The sequence below is a fragment of the Centroberyx affinis genome, unplaced genomic scaffold (assembly GCF_046629955.1).
Source record: "Centroberyx affinis isolate AG114_WGS23_722 - 3 ecotype Tasmania unplaced genomic scaffold, CSIRO-AGI_Caff_v1 ptg001338l_1, whole genome shotgun sequence".
NCBI lineage: Eukaryota > Metazoa > Chordata > Actinopteri > Beryciformes > Berycidae > Centroberyx > Centroberyx affinis.
Genome location: NW_027279835.1, coordinates 81374 through 103754, shown reverse-complemented (window position 1 = coordinate 103754; position 22381 = coordinate 81374). Strand labels below are relative to the sequence as shown.

The 22381-nt window shown below is 39.8% G+C and overlaps 1 long non-coding RNA gene and 1 pseudogene across 1 annotated transcript; both read right to left on the bottom strand.

The window, feature by feature from the left end:
• Positions 1-1331: 1331 nt before the first annotated feature.
• On the bottom strand, positions 1332-4381 carry LOC139649403 (uncharacterized). The gene is made up of 4 exons (XR_011695607.1): positions 4350-4381; positions 4091-4202; positions 2267-2386; positions 1332-1511 (listed from the first exon to the last, which is right to left on the bottom strand). It is a non-coding gene; the product is annotated as an uncharacterized lncRNA (long non-coding RNA).
• Positions 4382-6701: 2320 nt separating this feature from the next.
• LOC139649406 (putative nuclease HARBI1) lies at positions 6702-22131 on the bottom strand (annotated as a pseudogene).
• Positions 22132-22381: the final 250 nt, after the last annotated feature.

Below are 22381 nucleotides of genomic sequence, written 5' to 3'. Positions count from 1 at the left end.
TACTTCCTTGTGCAAGAGCTACCTCTGGTTGCACAAGAGATTGCACAATAACAAATAGTGATTGTGAAATTGAAGGAACGTTTGGCACTTAACTGCATCTGAATGTTGCCTCCAGGTGCATGACTACACCTTCTGGGTAATACAGATCAAATATAATTCCCCAAACAGTTTGGAAGTTCAGTGGGGCCTGTGGGACAGAGACAATATGAGTTGTCTCTGTTCTGATAAATTCTCCATTTTATGATTTCTTTTCTTGAAATACAGTGGGCTTAACTTCCTGACGTTAACGTAGAAAGGCTTGAACTCCCATGAATTTTAGTACATTGAAGGAAAAATCCACCCTAAAACGCATTAACACTGTTAAGAGCTATTGGTGATGTAGCTTGCATTTCTGAGCCGATTTTGTTGTTTGGTGGTGTATTTTCTATTTCCCGTAGATCAGTGGTTCTCAACGTGGGGTCCGGTGACCACCAGGGGTCCTTGAGGGGGTTCCAGGGAGTCCCCAGCAAATTGATTAATTGTTAAACTTCACCATTATTTAATTTACAAGAAGTTAACACAGTTAGAGAATGTAGGAGAATGACTGTTTTGATCATAGTTTCTCTGTTATCTCTCTACCTACAATACAGTCATGGAATTCTGGACAAAATCATATCTAGCAATAAAAATATTCTCAAATTTGGGTCCAAGAGACAAAATCTCATCAAATGGGGGTTCGTGGCCCTAATGTGAACTACATTAGGGGTCCTTGATATGAAAAAGGTTGAGAATCACTGGTCTAGAAGAATATGAGAATGTATATGATCAATAACACAAGCAAACCAAACCAATCAATGTGTTAAATGACTACTTTAACTGAATTATCAAAAAGTAGTAGAACATATAAAGATGGACAGACCCTGATGAAAGCACTATAGATGAAACGGTAACACTTTACAATAAGGGTACATTAATTAAGGGTTAGTTAATGCTTAATAAGCATTAACTAACCCTTAATTAACAGTTAACTTATGTGTCTGTAATCATTTACTAATGGTGTTCATGTTAACTAAGGTATTAATTTATGCATCATTTAACAGTGATCTTTATAAACTATTAAATAATGTATAAATTAATACCTTAGTTAACATGAACACCATTAGTAAATTACACAGTAGTTAACTAACCCTTACTAAGCATTAACTAACCCTTAACTTAGTGTACCCTTATTGTAAAGTGTTACCGAAGAAACATTGGTTTGTAAAGTAAACATCATGGCAAATGTAAGGAGGAGTGTGAGACATATACTGTGAGACTTTATTTGAATGGCAAACCATGTAAATTAATTTTGATAAGGGATTCATGGCATTATTTCCAAACACCTATTCATCACAGATACACAGATTATGGAGCTCCAGATCTTCATTTGCAGTTGCAGCGGTCAGAGGAACAAGCGTAGACATCAATGTAGGGGCTAGAGTTGAGAATGAGGACTTCTGATCTCGTCATACACCTCTTGAAATATGAAGATCCTGCAGTATTGGGACGAAAAGTATGGAAATACTGTGAAACACTTAACATATACACAATCTGATAAACAGACTCATAGAGCTGTCCACCGGACACACAGAAATGATTTTGGTGCCATTCCTCTCATCACATGTTACATAAGGTGACAAATGGGCCAACCTCTTAAAAAGTTGGTGTACGTTAACCTTTAACCTAATCAAAGCCTACTCCCAATTCTAATTGGGAGTAGGCTTTGATTTTGTAAATATGGATGATGCACAAAGATTGAGTTGGCTGTTCACTAATATGAAACATTTAGATTAGCTAGTTACCTGGAGAAAGCCTGGGAGATGAGAAAAAAAGCTCTTTATCAAGATAAACTGTAAGTTTGTAGCAGTTCTTTTCAGTGTATTGTTCATTTGAAACCTATCATTTCAAATATGTTATTTGAAAGAAAATAGTAGTACTTTATAATTTAGTAATTTATTTTATTTTTTGCTCTTATATGTATCACTGAAGATGTATGTTTTGTAAAATGGTGGTGTCCTGTAATCCCATGTGGGATGGGCCAGATGTTTGGCATGAATAAAATAAACTAACTAACTAACTCTAATATCAACCCTAAACTGCAATTCTAATCCTAAACTAGCGCCTAAAGAAGTGAGGGCCAGCAAGAGGTCCTCACTCTGGATGATTTCTTCATCTTTTGGGTCCTCACAAGGACAGAAGCACTGGAACACAGACAGAGACACACATACAAAGTTTGTGCTGTACATACTGTAGGAAGTTCTGATCACGCCGAAACCACAGACACTGTCGGGCCTATAACAGGTTTCCTCTGTTTCATAGCAGCGGCCGCCATAACGGGTAACACAGCGGCAGCATCTCAGAGCCTCTCCTGGAAAATAAATAAATCTACTGATGATAACAATAATAATAATAATAATAACCTTTATTTATATAGCACTTTTCAAAACAGAGATACAAAGTGCTTCACAAACAAGAGAAATAAAAGCACCTGACATAGATCAGTACAACTGAAAGACAGTGAGGTAAAGCAGTTAAACAGAATATTGACATAAAATAAAATAGCATAAATAAATGGTTCTGAACACAAAGATACAACAAATGGAGTAAATAACAGACTAGACCGATTTAGTCTTAAAACAGGGCCAAGCCATGCAGTCATCAGTAAAATGTTAAAATCAATTGTAAAACGAACAGGCAACCAGTGAAGTGACTAAAGATATGGTCCCATCTCCAGGGGTGTGTCTAGGGGGTGGCCAGGAGTGGCACTGGCCACCCCTGAAATCTGATTGGCCACCCCAGGTGCCACCCCAAAATCCTGAGTTATGACTGGCTGATGGCCATGTTAGAGGCGGGACCATCAAGCCAGTTAATTTCTTTTTCCAAAACTACGCTCCTTGAGTTCCAAGAAACACGCCAAGGGAAACAAAGAGAAGACCAAATTAGGGATCAATGTGAAAAAAACACTGTCTGGCCAAACAGAATGCAGCACACACCTGAAGATAAAGACCAACAAGTAATGTTAGTAGCATACATTTTTTTTTACATGCATACAGTTGACAGTGATGCCTGATAATTCTGGTTGTTTTCAACCTGGGCCTTGTATGGAAGAGGATTAGGGCCACATGTGAAAAATGTATTTAATTTCTGAGAATAAAGTCAGAATTCTGAGTTTAAATTCAGAATTCTGACTCGGAATTCAGAATTCTGACCTGGGACCTGCCTACATCCTTCCTAAATGCCGCATTCAGTGCCACCCTTGCTTGAGTCTGTGCCCCGCCTCAGCCACCCCAGTCAAAGTGGCCTGGACACGCCACTGCCCGTCTCTTAGTTTCAGTTGAAAGCCTTGCTGCATCATTCTGTGCACATTGGAGCCGTTCTAACACTTTTTGGGTTAAGGCGGGTAAACAGCATAGCAGTCAAGGTGAGATGAAATAAAAACATGTATAATCATCTCTGTATCACTGAAATTCAGGATGGATCAAATTTTTTAATGTTCCTGAGATAGAAAAAGCACAAGTGAAAAAGCATCAATATTTAGACTTTGGTCGAATATGACGAATATGAAGAAAGCATGCTCAGGACCTTTTTTGTCTGAGTTTAACTGAAAAAAAAATTGCCATCCAATCCTTTACATTTGACCATTTTCATGCTCAAAAAGTTATTCAGCGTTTCCCCCAGAATGTTATTTTTGTCAGGGTGGAAAAGCCTCTGAAACAACACTTAGACCATCATTGAACACTAAAACTAGACTGCATCACATCCATCATATCAGAGTTGGACAACACTAGCTGACTGGCTGACATCTGATTTTTAATAAAAGGTCAATATCAGCCCAATACAGCATTAAGCCAATATTGATCTAACCCTAGATGCAACACAACACCTCTTGCCACTCTTAAAGCTTTCCTATGCAGGTTTAGATTTCAACCACAGAAACTTTTTTATCCTTTGAACGAAATTCATATACATTCCTATGACCTGAACCAATTTAATGAATCATTTTCAACATGAGCAACACTCCCACAAAAAGCTAGAATGCAGAGAAGCAAGACAATCCTTATGGCAGACTCACCGCTGCTGATGCAGACGATCAGGAGGACAACAGCAAAATGTGAAGCCTTCATGTTTTCCTCTTTTCCTGGAGAACTGATCTGCAGTTTGAGAAACGCTGTGGGGAAACTAGACTGGGATTGAGATGAAAAGATGAGTTAGTTAAAGTGCTGTCTGCAGAATACCAATACCATCTAGTAAAGATATTGGAAATCAAAAGGCAAAAATGTTATGAAATAGCACTGAAAAACAAAAACAAAAGAAGTAGTACTTAAACTAACAATAATACTTGTGTTTCCTTTAGTAAAAGTGAAGCTCTGGTGCTTAGCGAGTGGTTTCAGAACAATTTATAGCCAGTTTATTGTAACTGTATTCCAGTTTGATTGTTAAGTATCAAACAATGGAAACCACAGCCAGATAGGTCACTACTTCCTTGTGCAAGTGCTACCTCTGGTTGCACATAAGAGTGCACAAAAATAAATATTCACGTTGAAATTGAAGTAACGTTTGGCACTGAACTGCATCCAAACCCTCTTTCCTGGTACAGCTTCAGGCTAACACCCTGGGAGATTTGGGATTTTGGAATATAATTACCCAAAAAAGTTCAGTGGGGTCTTTGGGACAGAGCAGGCAATTTCAGTTGTCCCTGTTCTGATAAATTGTCCACTTTAAGATTTCTTTTCTTATAATACAGTGGTCTTAACTAAAAAATCGTGGTTGGTGTGTAGGTGTCATGGGACCAGAACGCACTGGAACGGCAATCCGGGATCTGAAAAAATAAATACAGAGCAGTACCGGTTGTTATACAAGTTTTGGTGGCTTAAACAACCGGTTTGGTTAGTTTTTACACCAAGTTTGCCGGCTGGGCGGGGTTTGGACCTTCGGGCCAATCACAGTGCTTTAAAAAACGTAAACTCCACCCAACCCGGAAGCTGGGCCACGTTAAACAAACTCACATCAAATGACAGGCACAGTTAAATCTGAGCCGCGGAGCTGACAGGTTGTCTTGTGAAATCACCAGCAAGGACGGTTGGTAGTCCAGGTCCATCCCATTGTCTCAGTGTGCTGCTGCTTTCACCTTCTGCAGGTCCCACTGTCACATCACCTCACCTGAAGTGACTGCTTGCTACAGTCACTGGGCTTGCTTTATTTGGTGGTATGTGGGGCCTTGTCCGTGGTGCTGAAGTTGCATTAGATGTCTGTAATGATTTTTTTTTTTTTTTTTTATGATTTTTTTAGTCATGCTCTGTAATGGTTTGACATTTATTCTTCATTCAGGCCTTTGAAAATGTATGTTGGAAACAATGATTTTTAGCATGATGTCTTTGATGTGAGTTGTGTTCAAATACAAAAAGCCTAAAATGGCATTTGTAGTCAATCTATGATGTAAAGAAATTTGTTGGTTAGTACATTATCTTATATTTGTCTGTAGTATGTGTGTTGAGCCTGTATAGTTTAAAATAATGTAAATTTATGATCTTTATTGCCATAGTAGTGTGCACCCCTGGGCGCACACTACTATGGTATTAAAGATAAACACTTCCAACTAGGTAAACACTAGATAGACTTCCAACTAGATAAACACTTCCAACTAGGCCCCTTCTTTGACCTGTACTTTAAGAAACCAGGATGTAGACGTTTTCCCTATGGGACAGTACACTAGAATCTGTATTAGTCTAAGTCACCTACAGTACAGTCCTCATTCTACCAATCCCGGACCCTCAGGAGGAAAAATTAATAGCCAGGCTGGTGAGATGGCTTGTCTGCTGGGATGTAGTCTCAAATTGACAAATGATGATTTTGATGGTTTGTTCTTAATATTTAGAGCTAGTGCAGACAAACTCCACATTTCCCTGCTGGGGGAATAGTATATTCATCTTAGATAACATCTTGAAGGATCCTTGATTTCAGCTTCGGCTGCCAAAGCTGCAAAATATGTTTTGTAAATTAATTAAAGTCACGGGCAGTGGGATCATTTTCTGGTACAATAAAAAAAAAAAACAGTGAACCTTAAAATATAATTTTGTCATTGTGCTTTTGTTTCTCTTTCTTTTGTCACAGTCATGGCAACAAATGTTTTACTAAACATTAGCAAATGTTTAATGAATGTTATTTGCTGCAGATTCTTTAGATTGTGGGCTGCAAAACGTCTACAACTGTTTAACAGATTGTTAATAAATATACTAACAAATATTTTAAAATAAATGAATAAAACCTGTGTAAATTTGTCAAGCATGTGTTAATGATCAACAAATGATTTGTTCATCATTAATTAAGAATAATGAAGATATGATTGATAAATTATTGATAATAATGAATTGATCGTTAACTCAGCATTAATTCATCAATGATTCATTGTTTATTAAGGGCTTATAAACATTATTTTAAAGTGTTACCAAAAATGGTAGAATGTACACCCAAAGAGGCACAGACTACCAGCAAAAATAACCCTGATGAAAGCACTACAGCTGAAACATCAGTTTGTAAAATAAACGTCACAGAAGTGTGCATGCATGTATACTTTATTTGAATTGCCAACCATGTAAATTAATTTTGATATGGCATTATTGGCATTGGCATCATTTCCAAACACCTTTTCATCTCAGATACTCAGATCACGGAGTTCCAGATCTTCAGCTGCAGTTGCAGTAGCTATAGGTACAAAGGCGGTAGAGGTAAATGTAGGGGTGAGCGTTGATTTGGCGGACGTCTGTTGCCGTCATACACCTCTTGAAAAATGTGATAGCTGCAGAATAGAGAAGAAAAGTATGGAAATGCTGTGAAACACTTAATACATACAGAATGTGATAAACAGTCTGGTGTGAAATGAGACAATATTGTCTGCTTTCATTTTACAGCGTTCTCCTTCCATTTGAATGATATGATTCATATAACACAACAGTGATTCGACCTGTATCCAGTTCATAAAAGCTTTTCCATTTGCTGTTCTAAACACCCGGTGTCTGGTAGCTCTTTCCTGGGAAAAACACTTCCTGTATGATCACTGTTTGTTCTTAATATTAATCTTAACCCTAAACCCAAATCATGACCCTAAGCTAACCTTAACCTTAAAGCACCACACTGACCTTTTCAGAGTTTGGCCCAGGACTACATTTTTAAATGTTTTCTAACTCTTAGTGGGCCACTCACGCAATTCGTCTTGTTCACTTTTTTTTTACATTGCTACTTTTATTTAGATAAAATTTGCATATATAATAATAAAGTCACAAAAAGGATCTCTGGTGTCTGCAGGCTAAAGAAAATTAGAAGAGTAATGACCATTTGCACAAGGCACAATCTGTGAGGAAAGCAAGTTCTGCTCTACAAAGTTGATCTGTACGCTACCATGGAACTAACTAGGTAATGAGAATTATTCTTAATAATTCATGCATGTAACCTATGGTAGGCTGTACATCAGCAGCCTCATCAAGGTTAAATGGAAACACCTTGCTTTTGGAAATTCTAGGCTTGAACACTCTTTAGTCTACAGAGCAAACTATGGCTGCTATACAGTGTGTTGTTCAGATGCGCCAGAGACAGCGTTGTTTGCACAGTCCTCTGGTTCAGCTAAACCGCTTCATAAGGGAAAACCATGACCCCTTAGATATATTCAATGATGAAGCAATAGTGGACCGTTACAAGCTTCCCCGGGGTGAAATACATCGGTTACCGGACCTCATACCAAAACTAACCCGTGCAACAAGGTGACATTTTGCGTGAACACCTCAAGTCCAGCTACCGGCAGCGTTGAGGTTCTATGCGGCCGGGAGCTTCCTCCGAGTTCTAGGTGTTTCCTTGGTGCCAGCGGCTACCCACTCCGGTCAGACCTGTTGACCCCCAGTGGCAAATCCCTCAACCGACAGTGAGCTGGCTTACGATGTAGCTCACGCTCTTGCCAGGAGCTTTGTGGAACGCACCATGGGGAGGTGGAAGTTGCGTTTCAGATGTGTGCACAAGCCTAACGGTGGTCTACGCTTCATTCCATCGAAGTGCTGTGCAGTAGGGATGGGATGATATATCGAAATTCAATATATCGCAGTACAAAAATGTGATGATACGTATCGTGGGGCAGCAAAATTAATCATGATACAAGATCCATTTTATTCTGCTGTAGAAATCACCAATCAGATGGCTTCACAATTTCACAAGCTCTCCATCCAAATTATATCATTTGCACTTTCTAATTACATTTTTAAATTGTTTACATTCTAACCAACCAATGCCATCGCTAGAAAGATTTGTGGCTCAGAAATAAACATAATTCTGCACAGTCAGTCAATCGTATCGTGGTTGTATCGAATCGTGAACCGCATATCGCGTATTGAATCATCACTGTCAGGGTGAGGGCAACACCATGTGACAGAGAGGAGGAGGAGGAGGAGGAGGAGGAGGGAGAACATCATCCATTAGCCAAGGGATGCACAACACATGACTGGTTTCACTGCCAACAAGTTGTTGAATATTTCTTTTGAAAATTAATTATTCCCCTTTTTTTTCGTATAATTCAGTGTTGTCCTCTCCTGGGGCACATCACTCCATTTCATAAAGAGATCGTTATTGGGAAAAAATATAGGCCTAATAAAGAAATAAAATATGTGAGATGAAAATAAATTAGATAATATACGTCAATACGTCACAGTGCTGGACACACTGTTTGATTGAGCTGAGCACCAAAGATGGAGACAAAAAATAAAAAAAGAAATCAAGGATAACCATTTTAAGAACCATGTCTGTTCATTGCCTTCCCATATCAGTGTGCTGAAAATATAGTAGGTGGACAGAATGAGGTTGTTTTTAGTCATTTGTATTATGTAGTCAAAAAAAATAATACATAATGACTTGATTTAATTGATCTGCATTAGAGTGTAACTCGTCTTGACTCTAAACTACTCTGAAGTAATATGGATTACATGGATTACAGCTAAATGAGCCTGAGTAAACTGGGGTTTGAGTAATCAAACCAGTTTTGAATTCTCATGCTCCTGCTACTGAGCTCAGAGATAGTCATGAATAACAGACAAAATCTCAATTTTCATCATTCGTAAGGCATATTACGATACACAAATTACAGGGTAATGACTGTAATTACATAGAAATTATCAGAAAGTAATGACGCATTATAATTACAAATAATTACTCGTTATTAGGAATTACCAGCATTTAACTGAGAAATTACACATAATTACAAATAGTTACTTGTTATTACCAGAAATTACTCGTTACTTTCTGATAATTTCTATGTGATTACATACTTATTAGCCTGTAATTTGTGTACCATAATGTAAAGTGCTACTGTGAAATCTGTTATTATACAACAGCACAAAAACTTTAGCTGTCTGGCTAACTTCACTCACTTCCTGTGTAAACAAAACTTGTTACAAGTATCAAAACTATCTCTCCACTTCGTTGCATATTCCATATTACCTTGCAAGGTAGCTGGATTCGCAAGATCACGATCACAATCACGCGAGAATCCATCTTGCCAGGCTTCAAGTTATGCATTTGTGGCCGAACCACAGTGGTTCAGACCAATCAGCGTCCTATGAGGAACTACTGGCAGCTATGGGCGTGGTTTAGGTGTGACGATTGGTTGAAGTTCGCCCGTGATAGACGGTGATAGACAGATGGTTCATCCAATCACCTGCCAAGTATTTTTTGAAAGTGCCTGCCCTTTTCCAAACGGTTTCCAAGGACGACTTCCCAGATGGTTCTAACAAGCCATCTGGCGCGTCAGGTTATATTCCATATGTACAGGGATGAACCTAGGGTCGCTTGCCTCACTGAGTCCACCCCAGGCCCCTCCAGGGCTAGGGCAGGGCAAACTGAGCTTTGTAGCCTCCTCTCTGAAGAGGAGGAGGAGGCGGAGGTGGTAATGTTGTTTCCCCCCCGAGGAGGATGATGAGCTAACAGCAAGGCAGCAAGAAGAGGGCTTGGAACAGACAGGCCTGGTGGGGCCCGGGGGCCAGCGTGGAAAGAGGGAAAGATCTTGGGGGCCCCCTCTCCCAGTTTTGAGGATGACACCCAGCCACAACCCAAACCCACAGTGGTTCTCGTTTGTTGTTGTTATCAGCTGCACAGCACTGGTCTGGAATAGGCAGGCGACTGTTAATGTGCACAGCTGCGAGAACATGGTTTGTGGGCTGTATTGGTTTAGGCCATGACAGCGCTGGTCTCCCCCTCAAAGTCAGTTCCTGGGAGGGCCAGCTTTCTATTACTGAACATATTGTATGCTGAAGCATTAGCATGCGCAGGACAGAGCTATCTACCAGAGAAAAAGACATGATTTTGGTGCCATTCCTCTCATCACATGTTGCATAAGGGGACCAATGGGCCAAACTCCCAAAAAGTCGGTGTAGTTCTTTAATCTTTAACCTAACCTAAATCTAATCCTAATTCTAATCTTAGCCCTAAACCCAAATCCTCACCCTAAACTAGTCCTTAACAGAAGTGAGGGCCAGCAAAATGTCCTCACTGGATGATTTTGTCATCTTTTAGAAGTACAAGGACACACACACACACACACACACACACACATATAGTTTGTACTGTACATACGTAAGGGAGGTGTGACCACGCCACTGCCACAGTAATTGTAGCCATGTGAACAGTATTCGTATTGTCTGATGCAGCCGCGGCCCAGCGCAGCGGGAACACAGCGACAGCAAACCAGAGCCTCTCCTGGAAAACAACAATAATAATAATAATTATGATAATAATAATAACCCTTATTTATATAGCAAAAAGAGATACAAAGTGCTTCACAAACAAGTGAAATAGACTTGGCAGCTGACAGATCAGTACAACTGAAGGACAGTGAGGTATGGCAGTTATAATAAATATTGAAATAAAATGAAAAAGCATAAATAAATGGTTGTGGCCACAAAGATACAACAAATGGAGTAAATAACAGAGTAGGCTGATAGAATAGAATAAAATAACAGACAAGACAACAAGAATAAAAATTAATCAATAGATTCATTCAAAAGATTATATAAAGGCCTTATGATAAAAGTCTTTTTTAAGAAGAGATTAAAAAGATTATACGGACTCTGCAAAGCCTTAAAAGTAATCAGTAAAATCAATTCTACAACGAACAGGCAACCAATGAAGAGACACTAAAACGGGGGAGATATGGTCCCGTCCCTTAGTTTCAGTTGAAAGCCCTGCTGCATCATTCTGTGCACACTGGAGCCGTTGGAGCGAATTTTTCGTATTACATACAAAGTCAATGCAAAGACGCGAACAGACGCAATTTCGCGGCGGGCGATGCGTATGACGAGATGCGAATGACGCGAAATTCGAGCGGAAAATTTGTGTCGCGAAAGCCTATCGGCGTTGAGATTCTCCCAACGTCACTGACGTCCTGATGTTGAATCACAAAATGGACGATAAGCTAATAGTAGCCGTCTGTGGGCTGGAGCTGTATGACACAAGTCTCCTGGCATACAGAGACCGTAACAAAAAGGAGAGAGCTTGGAGAAAAGTCAGCGAGGAAGTTGGACTACCTGGTAAGTTCTGAAAATATGTGTCTGTTTATTCCAGCTATCGGTTGTACTTTACTATGAACCAAGTTAGCACAAGCATTAGCCCCAGTTAGCACAACCGTTACAGCTGGCGTTGAATATTCGCGGGTTGTGTACTGGCGATACTCGCGCGAGTACACACAAATGATCCCGCGGTCAAACTCGCGTGAGTACGCACGGTAACACTTTTTGGGTCAAGGCGGGTAAACAGGGCATAGCAGAAGTCAAAGTGAGTTGAAATAAAAGCATGTATCCTCTCTGTACCACTGAAATTTGGGCTGGATCAATGTTCCTGAGATGGAAAAAGCAAGACTAAAGCTTTTCAGCATGTTGCTCAAAACATTTAGGCTTCCTAAGTTCTTGGAGGCAGGTTTAATATGCTGATTCAGAGGACCAAGGACAGGTCGAATTTGGATGGAAACATGCTCAGGGCTGATAACGAGGACTTCATTTTTGTCTGAGTTTAATAGTAAAAAAGTTCTTGTTTATTCAATTCACATGGCTTGACTGAGAGGTACAGCTGGGTATCATCACTGTAACAACAGAAGGAGATACTATGCTGCCTAATTAAGTGACCCAGAGGAAGCATATACAAGTGATACTCGACCAATATGGGTCTTCCAAAGTCAGTTCCAAATACTGGTATATTTGGACTGAAGCTGCTGATAGCTGACATTTAGTGATAGTGTTCAAGATCTTTATATTTGACCAAAAACTTCAATGTATTCAGTGTTTCCCCCAGAATGTCATTCTTGTCAGGGTGGAAAAGCCTCTGAAACAACATTTAGACCATCATGGAACACTAAAACTCTCCACTGAAACCCAGGATAAAAAGAATATGAGAAAGAATAATATAACATATTCATGTGCACTTGTACTTGTACAAGTAGTAGAATTGATCAGAATTGAATTCTGAAGTATGTAATCAATCAAACTGCACCATATCCATCATATCAGAATTGATGATGATGACTGGCTGACATCTGATTTTTAATAAAAGGTCAGTATCAGTGCAATATAGCTTGCGAATATATTGATCTAACCCTAGATGCAACACAACACCTCTTGCCTCTCTTAAAGCTTTCCTATGCAGTTTTAGATTCAAACCATAGAGAATTTGTGTCCTTTGAACACAAATCATATTTCGTTCTTATGATCCGAGCCTAATGAATAGTTTTCAACATGAGCATCTCTCTCCCAAAAGCTAGAATGCAGAGAAGCAAGACAATCCTTATGGCAGACTCACCGCTGCTGATGCAGACGATCAGGAGGACAACAGCAAAATGTGAAGCCTTCATGTTTTCCTCTTTTCCTGGAGAACTGATCTGCAGTTTGAGAAACGCTGTGGGAAACTAGACTGGGATTGAGATGAAAAGATGAGTTAGTTAAAGTGCTGTCTGCAGAATACCAAGGTTCATATGAATTGAAAATATTACAATTAACTGTTGATCAGAACTCATCTATTGATTGTATCCACAAAGATCTGATGTTGAATCTGGCAGAGGATTTAATAAATATTACTTTTTAAAGCAATTGGAAAGCAAAGGCAAAAATTCTATGAAATAGCACTGAAAAATAAAAAGTATACAGAAAAAGGAAGAAGTAAAATAAGATAATAATACTTGTGTTTTCTTTAGTTTAAGTGAAGCTCTGGTGCTTAGCGCGTGGTCTCAGAACAATTTATAGCCAGTTTATTGTAACTGTATTCCAGTTTGATTGTTAAGTATCAAACAATGGAAACCACAGCCAGATAGGTCACTACTTCCTTGTGCAAGTGCTACCTCTGGTTGCACAAGAGATTGCACAAAATTAAATCATCACTTTGAAACTGAAGCAACGTTTGGCACCGAACTGCATCCGAACGCTCTTTCTTGATGCATGACTACACCTTCTGGCTAATATCCTGGGAGATTTTGATTCAGATCTAGTTCTCCAAAAAGTGTGAAAGTTCAATGGGGCCTTTGGGACAGAACCAGAAATATCAGTTGTCCCTGTTCTGGTAAATTCTCCATTTTAAGATTTCGTTTCCCGTAATACAGCGGTCTTAAGTTCCAGATGCTAACATAGACAGGCTTGAATTCACATGAACTTTCTCGGCTTGAAGGAAAAATCCACCCTAAAACACTAAAACACACAATAGCTGTTAAAAAGCTGTTAAAAAGCTATTTAACGATGTGATGTACGTACCTTGCATTTCTGGGTCCACTTTGTTGTTTGGTGGTGTATTTTTCTTATTCTATCTCGACATCATGTCGAGATATTTGCAGCACAGCTACAATGCAGTTTGATGATGAAATGTTTTGGCTATCTAAAACATAAATGGCAAACGTCAGGTTTTGGTATCAGAGCGTCTTTCTAGAACCACCATTTTTGCACAATAATCATACAGGGAGAAATCCATCGCAGAAGAGGCAGAGAGACCAATTTCAATGCAGTGCAATGCAGCCACAAGACATGTAGCTGCATTGCACTGCACTGAGCATCTGACATTGCTATGTCCCATGCAAGATGTTTCTAACCATGGCCGGTGTAGGAGTTTTCATTTTACATTCATTACTTTATAGGTAATTGTCAATTAATCATTTGCAATTTGCAATTCACTTTGTTTGCGTTTCTGTCTAAACAGCATTATTAAGCTAAAGTGAAAAAAAAAAATGTTGATGAATAATGTTTAATACGCCTAGGTATATGTTTTGCAACATTGCAAAGTTTATATACTATGCTAATGGATACAGAAAATACTGTTGACAAATGGTCATCGGCTCACTTCATTCTACTAGAGGTTAGCTTCATTACATACATACATTACATACTTCATTACAAAGAAACAATAGGAGGCACCTTGAAAGCAAAAGATATTTTTGATAAAACTTGATGAGTGCAAAAAAAATAAGTAAAGGCTATATTACATGCAGCTATGATTTTTTTTTACACTTTTTATTCGCGCTCATTAAGCTAAAAGTATTTTTTTGCTTTCGAGGTGGCACCTACTGTTTCTTTTTCCCACATCATGGAAACATCATCCCCTTACAAGGGAAATTCAGGTCAGGCAGTCAGTCATCTGTCGCTTCGTGAGATGATGCACTTTGTGAGAGGCAAAAATCCAAAGTTGGTCAATGTATAGAAATTGATCTAAATCGATCTCTGATGCGCACAACACATCATGTTGATGTCAATGTGATGTCAGATAGAAAAAAACTGACAAACAATTGTACGCCAAAGTGCTAGCTTTGAATCACCACTAGCAATATGTTTGTACTTACATGTACACTTCCTCTTCCTGGCTCCCACCATGTGTGGTTTGTTTACTTTTATTTAGACACTTCTGGCTTCCCCTATGCTAAGAACTAATTCCCTTAAGCAAACTCTGCAGGATTGTGGACTTGAGATTGGGCCGTTGCCTAGCTAGCTCTGTTTATTTGCCCATGCGCCCACCTTTGATTGAAAGCAATAAGTTCACGACCCTTCTCTGGACGCTATCGAAGGCATTCTGGGAAACATAGGAAGTCACTAACTGAAGTGGAAATAGATGAGGTAGGTTGAGGGAAAGTGCGTACACCAAACAAGCACAGATTCTGTACAAGCCCATGGCCCATTGACCAACTTCTGATTTTGCCTATGTATGGGAAACACAACCAAAGACACTCTCTAGAGGCCATCTCATTAAGTGTTGAGTGCCTGCCTGCCTGACCTGATAAGGGCTTGTGATGCCCTTGGCTGCGCAGTGGGAAAGTACAACACTTCACATCACACCATCATCACATAACTCCTGGGATGCACTGAACATCACAGATTGATTATATATAACAGTGTAGAAGTATCAGTGTTTTTTTTCCTTTAATGAAGCCACGTCGTTCACTAACCATTTCATCTCTGGTTTCTCAGGTCTTATGACAAGGGTTAGTATTCCCGGAGGTAACAATATCCAAGTATTTTACCCCAACAATACATTGGGTCAAGAGTCAGAGAAACTCTGCAGCAAAATTTTTCTGAGGAATGAGATGTAACCACAAGTTTTAGTTTAATTGCTGTGTAAAGTCCTGAGTCCTGAGCTACAACTGAAATTATCAAACATTCCAATAACATTTCAATTTCTTCAATCAGGATAAATAATGTTGAGTTGGCTTTGTTAGAGCGGATTTAGTCTTATTAACAAAGAAAAATAATGGCCTACTCTCCCATGACATGCAATAGCCTCTTGTTTCGTAACTGTATCTCAATGTGATTGTTAAAGTACCAAACAGTGGCGTTTCTAGATTTAACACAGCCAACAAAGTCACTGATCCTTGTCTATATTAACCTGAAATGCTACACTGGATTGAATGAGAGTTTGCACAAAACTCGGACGTTATTGAACCTTTTATCTGATGATACAGAGTATTATTACCTATGAATGTTTGTTGTTGTGTTAACACTAGAAAGGCCAAGGGATTTTGGGGTTTAAAGAGAAGACCAACAAGTTATCAACTGAAGAGGGTAAATATAATTATAACTAGATGGCACTCAGTAGAGTTCATATCTCTGCCAACACTATGCAATTGTCAAGATATGCCACTTTCACCAAAAGTTAATTTCTTCCATGGTCCATTACCAACTTGTTTCACATTAGGAGATGCACACATTTTCATGACTGGACCTGAAATGGGACGAGATATGCCTGTTCAAATTATTGCCACTTGTAAGCATTTGAGATAATTATTGCAATAGGGGGTCCTTCTACCACTGTACCAAGGTTTGGAAAAATTAGCATGGTTATGTCTAAACTGGAAAAGAGCTCTCCAGTTCCCCCATGGTGTTTGATTGGGCCAATAATTGATGGTTTGCCTCTGCTTAATTCTGCTGACAGGCCACAAAGTTTGATGGTGTTACAGTATGTGAATCCGTTCATACCTTATATGCCTTTTGGTGAGAAACCACGCCAACTGTTATGACAAGTTAAACACTTCTTCCTTGCCCTATGACCAATCTTTCCACAAAGTTTCGTGCAAATCCATTGAAAACTTTTTCAGATATCCTGCGAAAAGTCAAAGAAACATACAAACAGATGGAAGGGGGCGAAAACAAAACTAATTTATGTGATTTTGAAAATCTAACAACCCTGGTTTGCACAGGAATTAGGTGTAGGAAAATTCATGGAGGGACATTTTGAAAGCTGAGATGTTAAAGGATAACGCTGGTGTTTTTTACTGCATTTCTTATCGTCAACAAATCCCATGAAAATAACAAAATCAGCAATGATTTTGTTTTGCCAACAAGTCTCGTCGCTGATGCCCAATAAAGCAGCCATAGAACTCCATTGTATTAAAAAAACGGTTAAAAACACGTCAAAGACCCATGCTGCTGCTCTGCAACATATTTCATCATCACGATGCACCGGGCCGGACAACGTTTTCCTCAAACAACTTAATAAGCCGGCTGTAAACACATTTGCGTATTTCAAGGTTTTTAGCTTACAATTGGAGCCAATGACTTCCGGGTTGAAGGCTAAAAACGGTACATGGAAAGTCGGAAAGTAACGGAAGTAGAGCAAACGCATTGTTGATTTTGTTATTTTAACAAGATTTGTTGACGATAAGAAATGCATTAAAAAACACCAGCGTTATCCTTTAACTGATGTCAGCTTGGCCTTTCTACCGTTAAAATGTCCCTCCTTAATATTTAAGTTCAGCATTTGTAGTTTCTTGCACACATCTCTCTCTCTGTGTTTAGAGTTGTTACATTTGTTACATGGTCATATTTCTAACACGTGTATACCAAACTGTAATCGCTCTCAGAGCCTAGATAATATATCAAGGGTCTGGTAGCAGCGTATCCAGATCCTGTGCGGAGGGGGCATTGACATTGAAAACCACTGACATTGAAAAGCACGAATCATGGTCATCTCAGCGTGTACGCCGCCGTGCAGCTTGTAAATAGAAACATTCCACGAAGCATGTTTTGCGGAACTTTAAATAGGCCCTTTTCACACTGTCATGGTAACAGCTTCTGCATTGAGAAACAGGTGCATTCCAACTTCCTGTTGCCAGCTCTGGCCTTCACTAAATCGCTCCACAACATGGCCAAAATTAACACTGGTGAAGTACAAAGACTATTTTTGTTGACTCCTGGATCTAAACTGCAAGTTCTTTGCCTAAAGTTACCTCTTCTCAAAAATAAAATTGCCACAGGAAGTTGGAATGCACTGGTTTCTCACAATGTGAAAAGGGCCTATTAGTCAACATGGTTCATTTCCCTCCATGTTATGACCCAGTGGGGGTCATGTATGCTGGCATGTTCTGTAGTATGCATGTACAGTGTGTCGGCATATTCTGTTTTCTCTCTCTCTCTCTGTGCCCTCTCTGGAGTGTGGGTAATTGCTTGCAGGTGGGGGTTTTACTATTGGATGAACCTGGTGATTGGAGGGGTGTGTCCTGGGTGCTGATTGACCTGTGGATGACAGTTCCAAGGATATAAGGCCAGAGGACAACTGATAACGTGGGCTCTCTCTTCTTCCCTGCTCCCAACCAGCCAGACCATGTTGTGATGCAGCTGCTGACTTTGTAACTAAGCTCCAGTAACTTGTATGCGGTTGCAGTATTTAAGTTATCTGTAAATACCTATTCCAGTAGCAGCTCCAGGCCTGTAGGGGTGGGTAGCCTTTTTGGTACTCTGTTTGCTCATGTTTTGTTTAGGGAGTTAGGTTAGCTACCTATGTTCTTTTGTTTCCCTTTATTTTTGATTTGAAGTTAGACCGGGGGCCTATACTACGAAGCAAGTTCAACATACCCAGGATATCTTTTCGCTAGCTGGCTTCACTAAGCCTAACAACCGCAATCACGCATAAGCGGTGTCACAACGGTGGTTATCAACTCTTAAACCAACCCAGGTTTTCCCAATCTAGCTATGAGCGTGTTCGCGTAAAAGGGGCGGTGTTTGCACCACATGACCAATCGCAAACATGGACAAGTCTACCAGAGCTGCATATTTTACACAAGATGAGCAAACTATAATATTAAACAAATATGAAGAATTTGAAAATATAATCCAGGCTAAAAGCAACACAGTTGCTGCTGCCAAAGGCGGGAAGGAAAGCTGGCAAAAAATTGCTGACTGTGTGAATGCGTAAGTTAATAGGCTTATCAATATCACTGCCCCATCATTAAGGCACAAGTAGATCTGACTATAATTACAATTGTGTATTCCATTAAATTAAAGTGTTACTTTAGATTGTTACTTTTAATCTTATGGCGTGTAAGACAATTTTAGCCTTATTCTTTCAGCTGCAACCCCGGCAGTGTTAAACGGACTTGGGAGCAAATAAAGAACAAATATAAAAACACAATTCAAACCGGTAAGTAGGCTTACTTGCAAATCTTATAAGGTCAACAAGTACAAGGCTTTAGTGCTTTAATCAGTCTCTGTTTTAGGATGATATCTGTATACAAAGGCCTATAGAACAATGAAATGGCTTTGAAATTGCTTGCAGCCAACAGGAAATAAAAAATGAAGCGAGGAAGACTGGAGGGGGCCCTCCTCCACAGGACTACACTCCTGCTGAGGAGCGGGCCCTCTCCAATAATCAGGGTCGCCCCTTGATGGAAGGGGTGGAAGGGGGTGTATCATCAGACCCTGGTGGAACTGGCAGCTCCCAACAAGGAAAATTTGTACAGGGTATGTTTCAATGAGTCAATGTTAAAATAATGGGTTGCTATTAAAACATTATTATATAATATATGAATTATTGTGGGAGTAAGTAGTAAAATGTATTTACTTTCTCTACAGTTGATGGGGAGACATTGGTGTTGCTGCCACCACCCACTTACATACCACTGTCCCATACAGAGGTAACAGTGAAAGCAACCTGTCATATACACTGGCATGTCATCTGTGGTTGCTGATCATGGATTAAATAGACCATTTACATTTCTTATTTTCTCAGGTGGACCTAGATCAGTGGTTCTCAACCGTTTTCATATCAAGGACCCCTAATTTAGTCCACATTAGAGCCACGGACCCCCATTTGATGCGATTTTGTCCCTCGGACCCAAATCGGAGAATATTTTTATTGTAAGATATGATTTTGTCCAGAAATCCATGACTATCTGTATTGTAGGGAGAGAGATAACAGAGAAACTATGATCAATAGTAAGTCTCCTACATTCTATAACTGTTCTTGTAAATGAAATAATGAAGTTTAACGATTCATCAATTTGCTGGGGACCCCCTGGGATGCCCCCAAGGACCCCTGGTGGTCCCCGGACCCCACGTTGAGAACCACTGACCTAGATGACCAAGAGACAGTGTCTGTATGCTCAGAGAGAGCTTTGGGGGTACACTTTAGTCTTTTGTTACCAATTTTATCCAGTTTTCAATTTGCCCATCTTAACACAGATGGAGAGAGTGTGGACACTTGGCTGTAATTGATTTATCTTTAATTACTTGCTAATCGTGGTGGTCTGCACATGGGACAAATAACTGCTTCAAGTGCTCTCTATCCAAAAATGAATCAATTGCTTCCATTGCTATGATGTTAATTTTGCAGGAAGAGGGAAATCTTCCTCCCCCTGAGCCTATGGCCTCCACTTCTAGGCCAAGAGGATCACAAGTGGTAAAGAATGAACCTTAATTTAAACAGAGTAGTCAAAAATTTGTACCTTTCTTCAAGTGAGCCTTGCATAGGGACAATGCTTAAATGTTAAAGCAACTGTATAATTTGTTTTATTTGTTTCAGGTTGGAGCAGACAATGTGAGGTCTCTATTAAAGAGGACATCAGAACTCGAGATTGAGTACAAATTTTAATCAAAAAAGTGAAGCTTGAGGTGGAGAAACTAGAGTACGAAAAGAAGGTATTTGAGTAACGTAATTTATTTCCAGGCATGGGTAACAATTAAACTAAAATGTATTTTTCTTTGTTCCTAGGAACGGGAGAACAAAAGATAATTGAAAAATAAAGACTTGTAAATGGAAAAAAAAGGCCTGTTCTTTGTTTTTTTTATTTAGCCCCTCTCACAGCCCTGCCAGTAGGACGGTCTAGGGTGATGGGGTCCACAACATCAGGGGGTTGTTGGCTGACAGGAGGGGCTCTCTCCTTTTGTATGGTGGCTATATTGTGAAGGTCTTTAAAAAGGGCTGGCATGCGTACCCCCTGTCTCCTAGCAGCAATCCACTGAAAAGCCCTGAAGATAAAAAGCAATACTGCCATGATCAGTATCACACAATGCATTTTAAAAAACAAAACAAAAAAATTATATGTAACGTACAGTTGCCATACCTTGCTCAAATCTGTGGCACAGTGCAGACTCCCTAAAGATCCGGGAGTCATGGACTGACCCAGGCCACTTTGCCTCAAAGCTGGTGACCATGCAGTGATGGTCACAAGTCATCTGCAAAAGCATTTGGGGTTAACAATACTTCCACAAGATAACAGCATTAAAGTAAATGTAGCATCAAGGTGCATTTGAAAGGACTCCATGGTGGAGAGAAAGATAGTCCAACTGTGACACCTGTGCTGTGTGACTATTTCCATTTTTTTAATTATCCAGCCTACTGCATTTTCTGCAAACCCTTAGTGTCCATGCAGGCAATGTGCCAGTATGACCAAACAATGAGTATCCTTATTTATCCTTTACCTGAACGCTGATGCTGTGGAATGACTTGCGATTGACAAAATCACCTTCATTCTCACCTAGACATGCTGTGATGGGAATATGGGTGCAATCTATGGCACCGATCACTCTGGGGAACCCTATGAAAGGAGTAGGCTGCATTTAATATACAACAGTAAACGTCATAGGGTCTACATTATTTATAGATCAAGTAGTCAACTTAAGTTATTGTTTACCTGCTATTTCATAAAAGCCCTCTTTTATAGATTGTGTGGGCAAGTGGCCTGGGAACACAACAAACGCATCAAGTAGCTCTGTTAGAGCAAGAACCACCCAGGGGCGGTCTTACCACTAGGCAAAGATAGGCGACTGCCTTGGGCCCCACAGAAGACAAGAATAGAATTAATGTAAACCTATTTTTAATCAATTTGTTATTGAAAAACACTCTTCTTTTCGTTACAATAAATAATTTCAATCCTACTCCCTACTCTGTCAGATTATTGTAGGTTATACAACTTCTAGTGAGATTTTGCTACTTGACTTTAAGCTCATTTTCATTGACACTGCATAGTTGAGCTACTACTAAGTTAAAAATTTTTTTTATCAAAACTACCCAAGATTATATATAGAAAGGATGGATTAAAAAGCGAGAGAGTTGGGAGTCAGGGGGGGCCCATACTTGCCTTTGCCTAGAGCCCCCAAAACACTAAGTCCGCCCCTGGAACCACCTTGCGAATTGCGTGGCTGACCGTGTTTTTGCTTAGGTTCTCCGCATCACCCACAGCATACATAAAAGTACCTGTCGCAAAAAAAAAGGTCTATATCTTTCACATAGATACTCGTCAGGGAAAGCCAAAGGGTTTTGTCGGTCTCTAAAAACTCTTGCCTTCCTAAGAGACCCTCTCACTCTTCGCGCACAGAGGTCCACGGGATCTTCTAGGCATGGTGATGCCATTTTCCAAGAGAATTGATTGGTCAGTAGGCGGTGCTTTTATACGTGTTGATCTGTTATCTCGAACATAACCTGCTCCGGAGCAGGTTGGGTGTGCAGCATAAGTTACCATGGCGATGTACCCCGGTAAAAAGTGAACCACCGTCGTGACACTGAAAACCCAGGGTTAAACCTGAAGTTACCTCGCTAACCCCAAATCCTGCTTCGTAGTATAAATCTCTGGTTTTGTATTCCTTTTGATTATTGTTTTGGC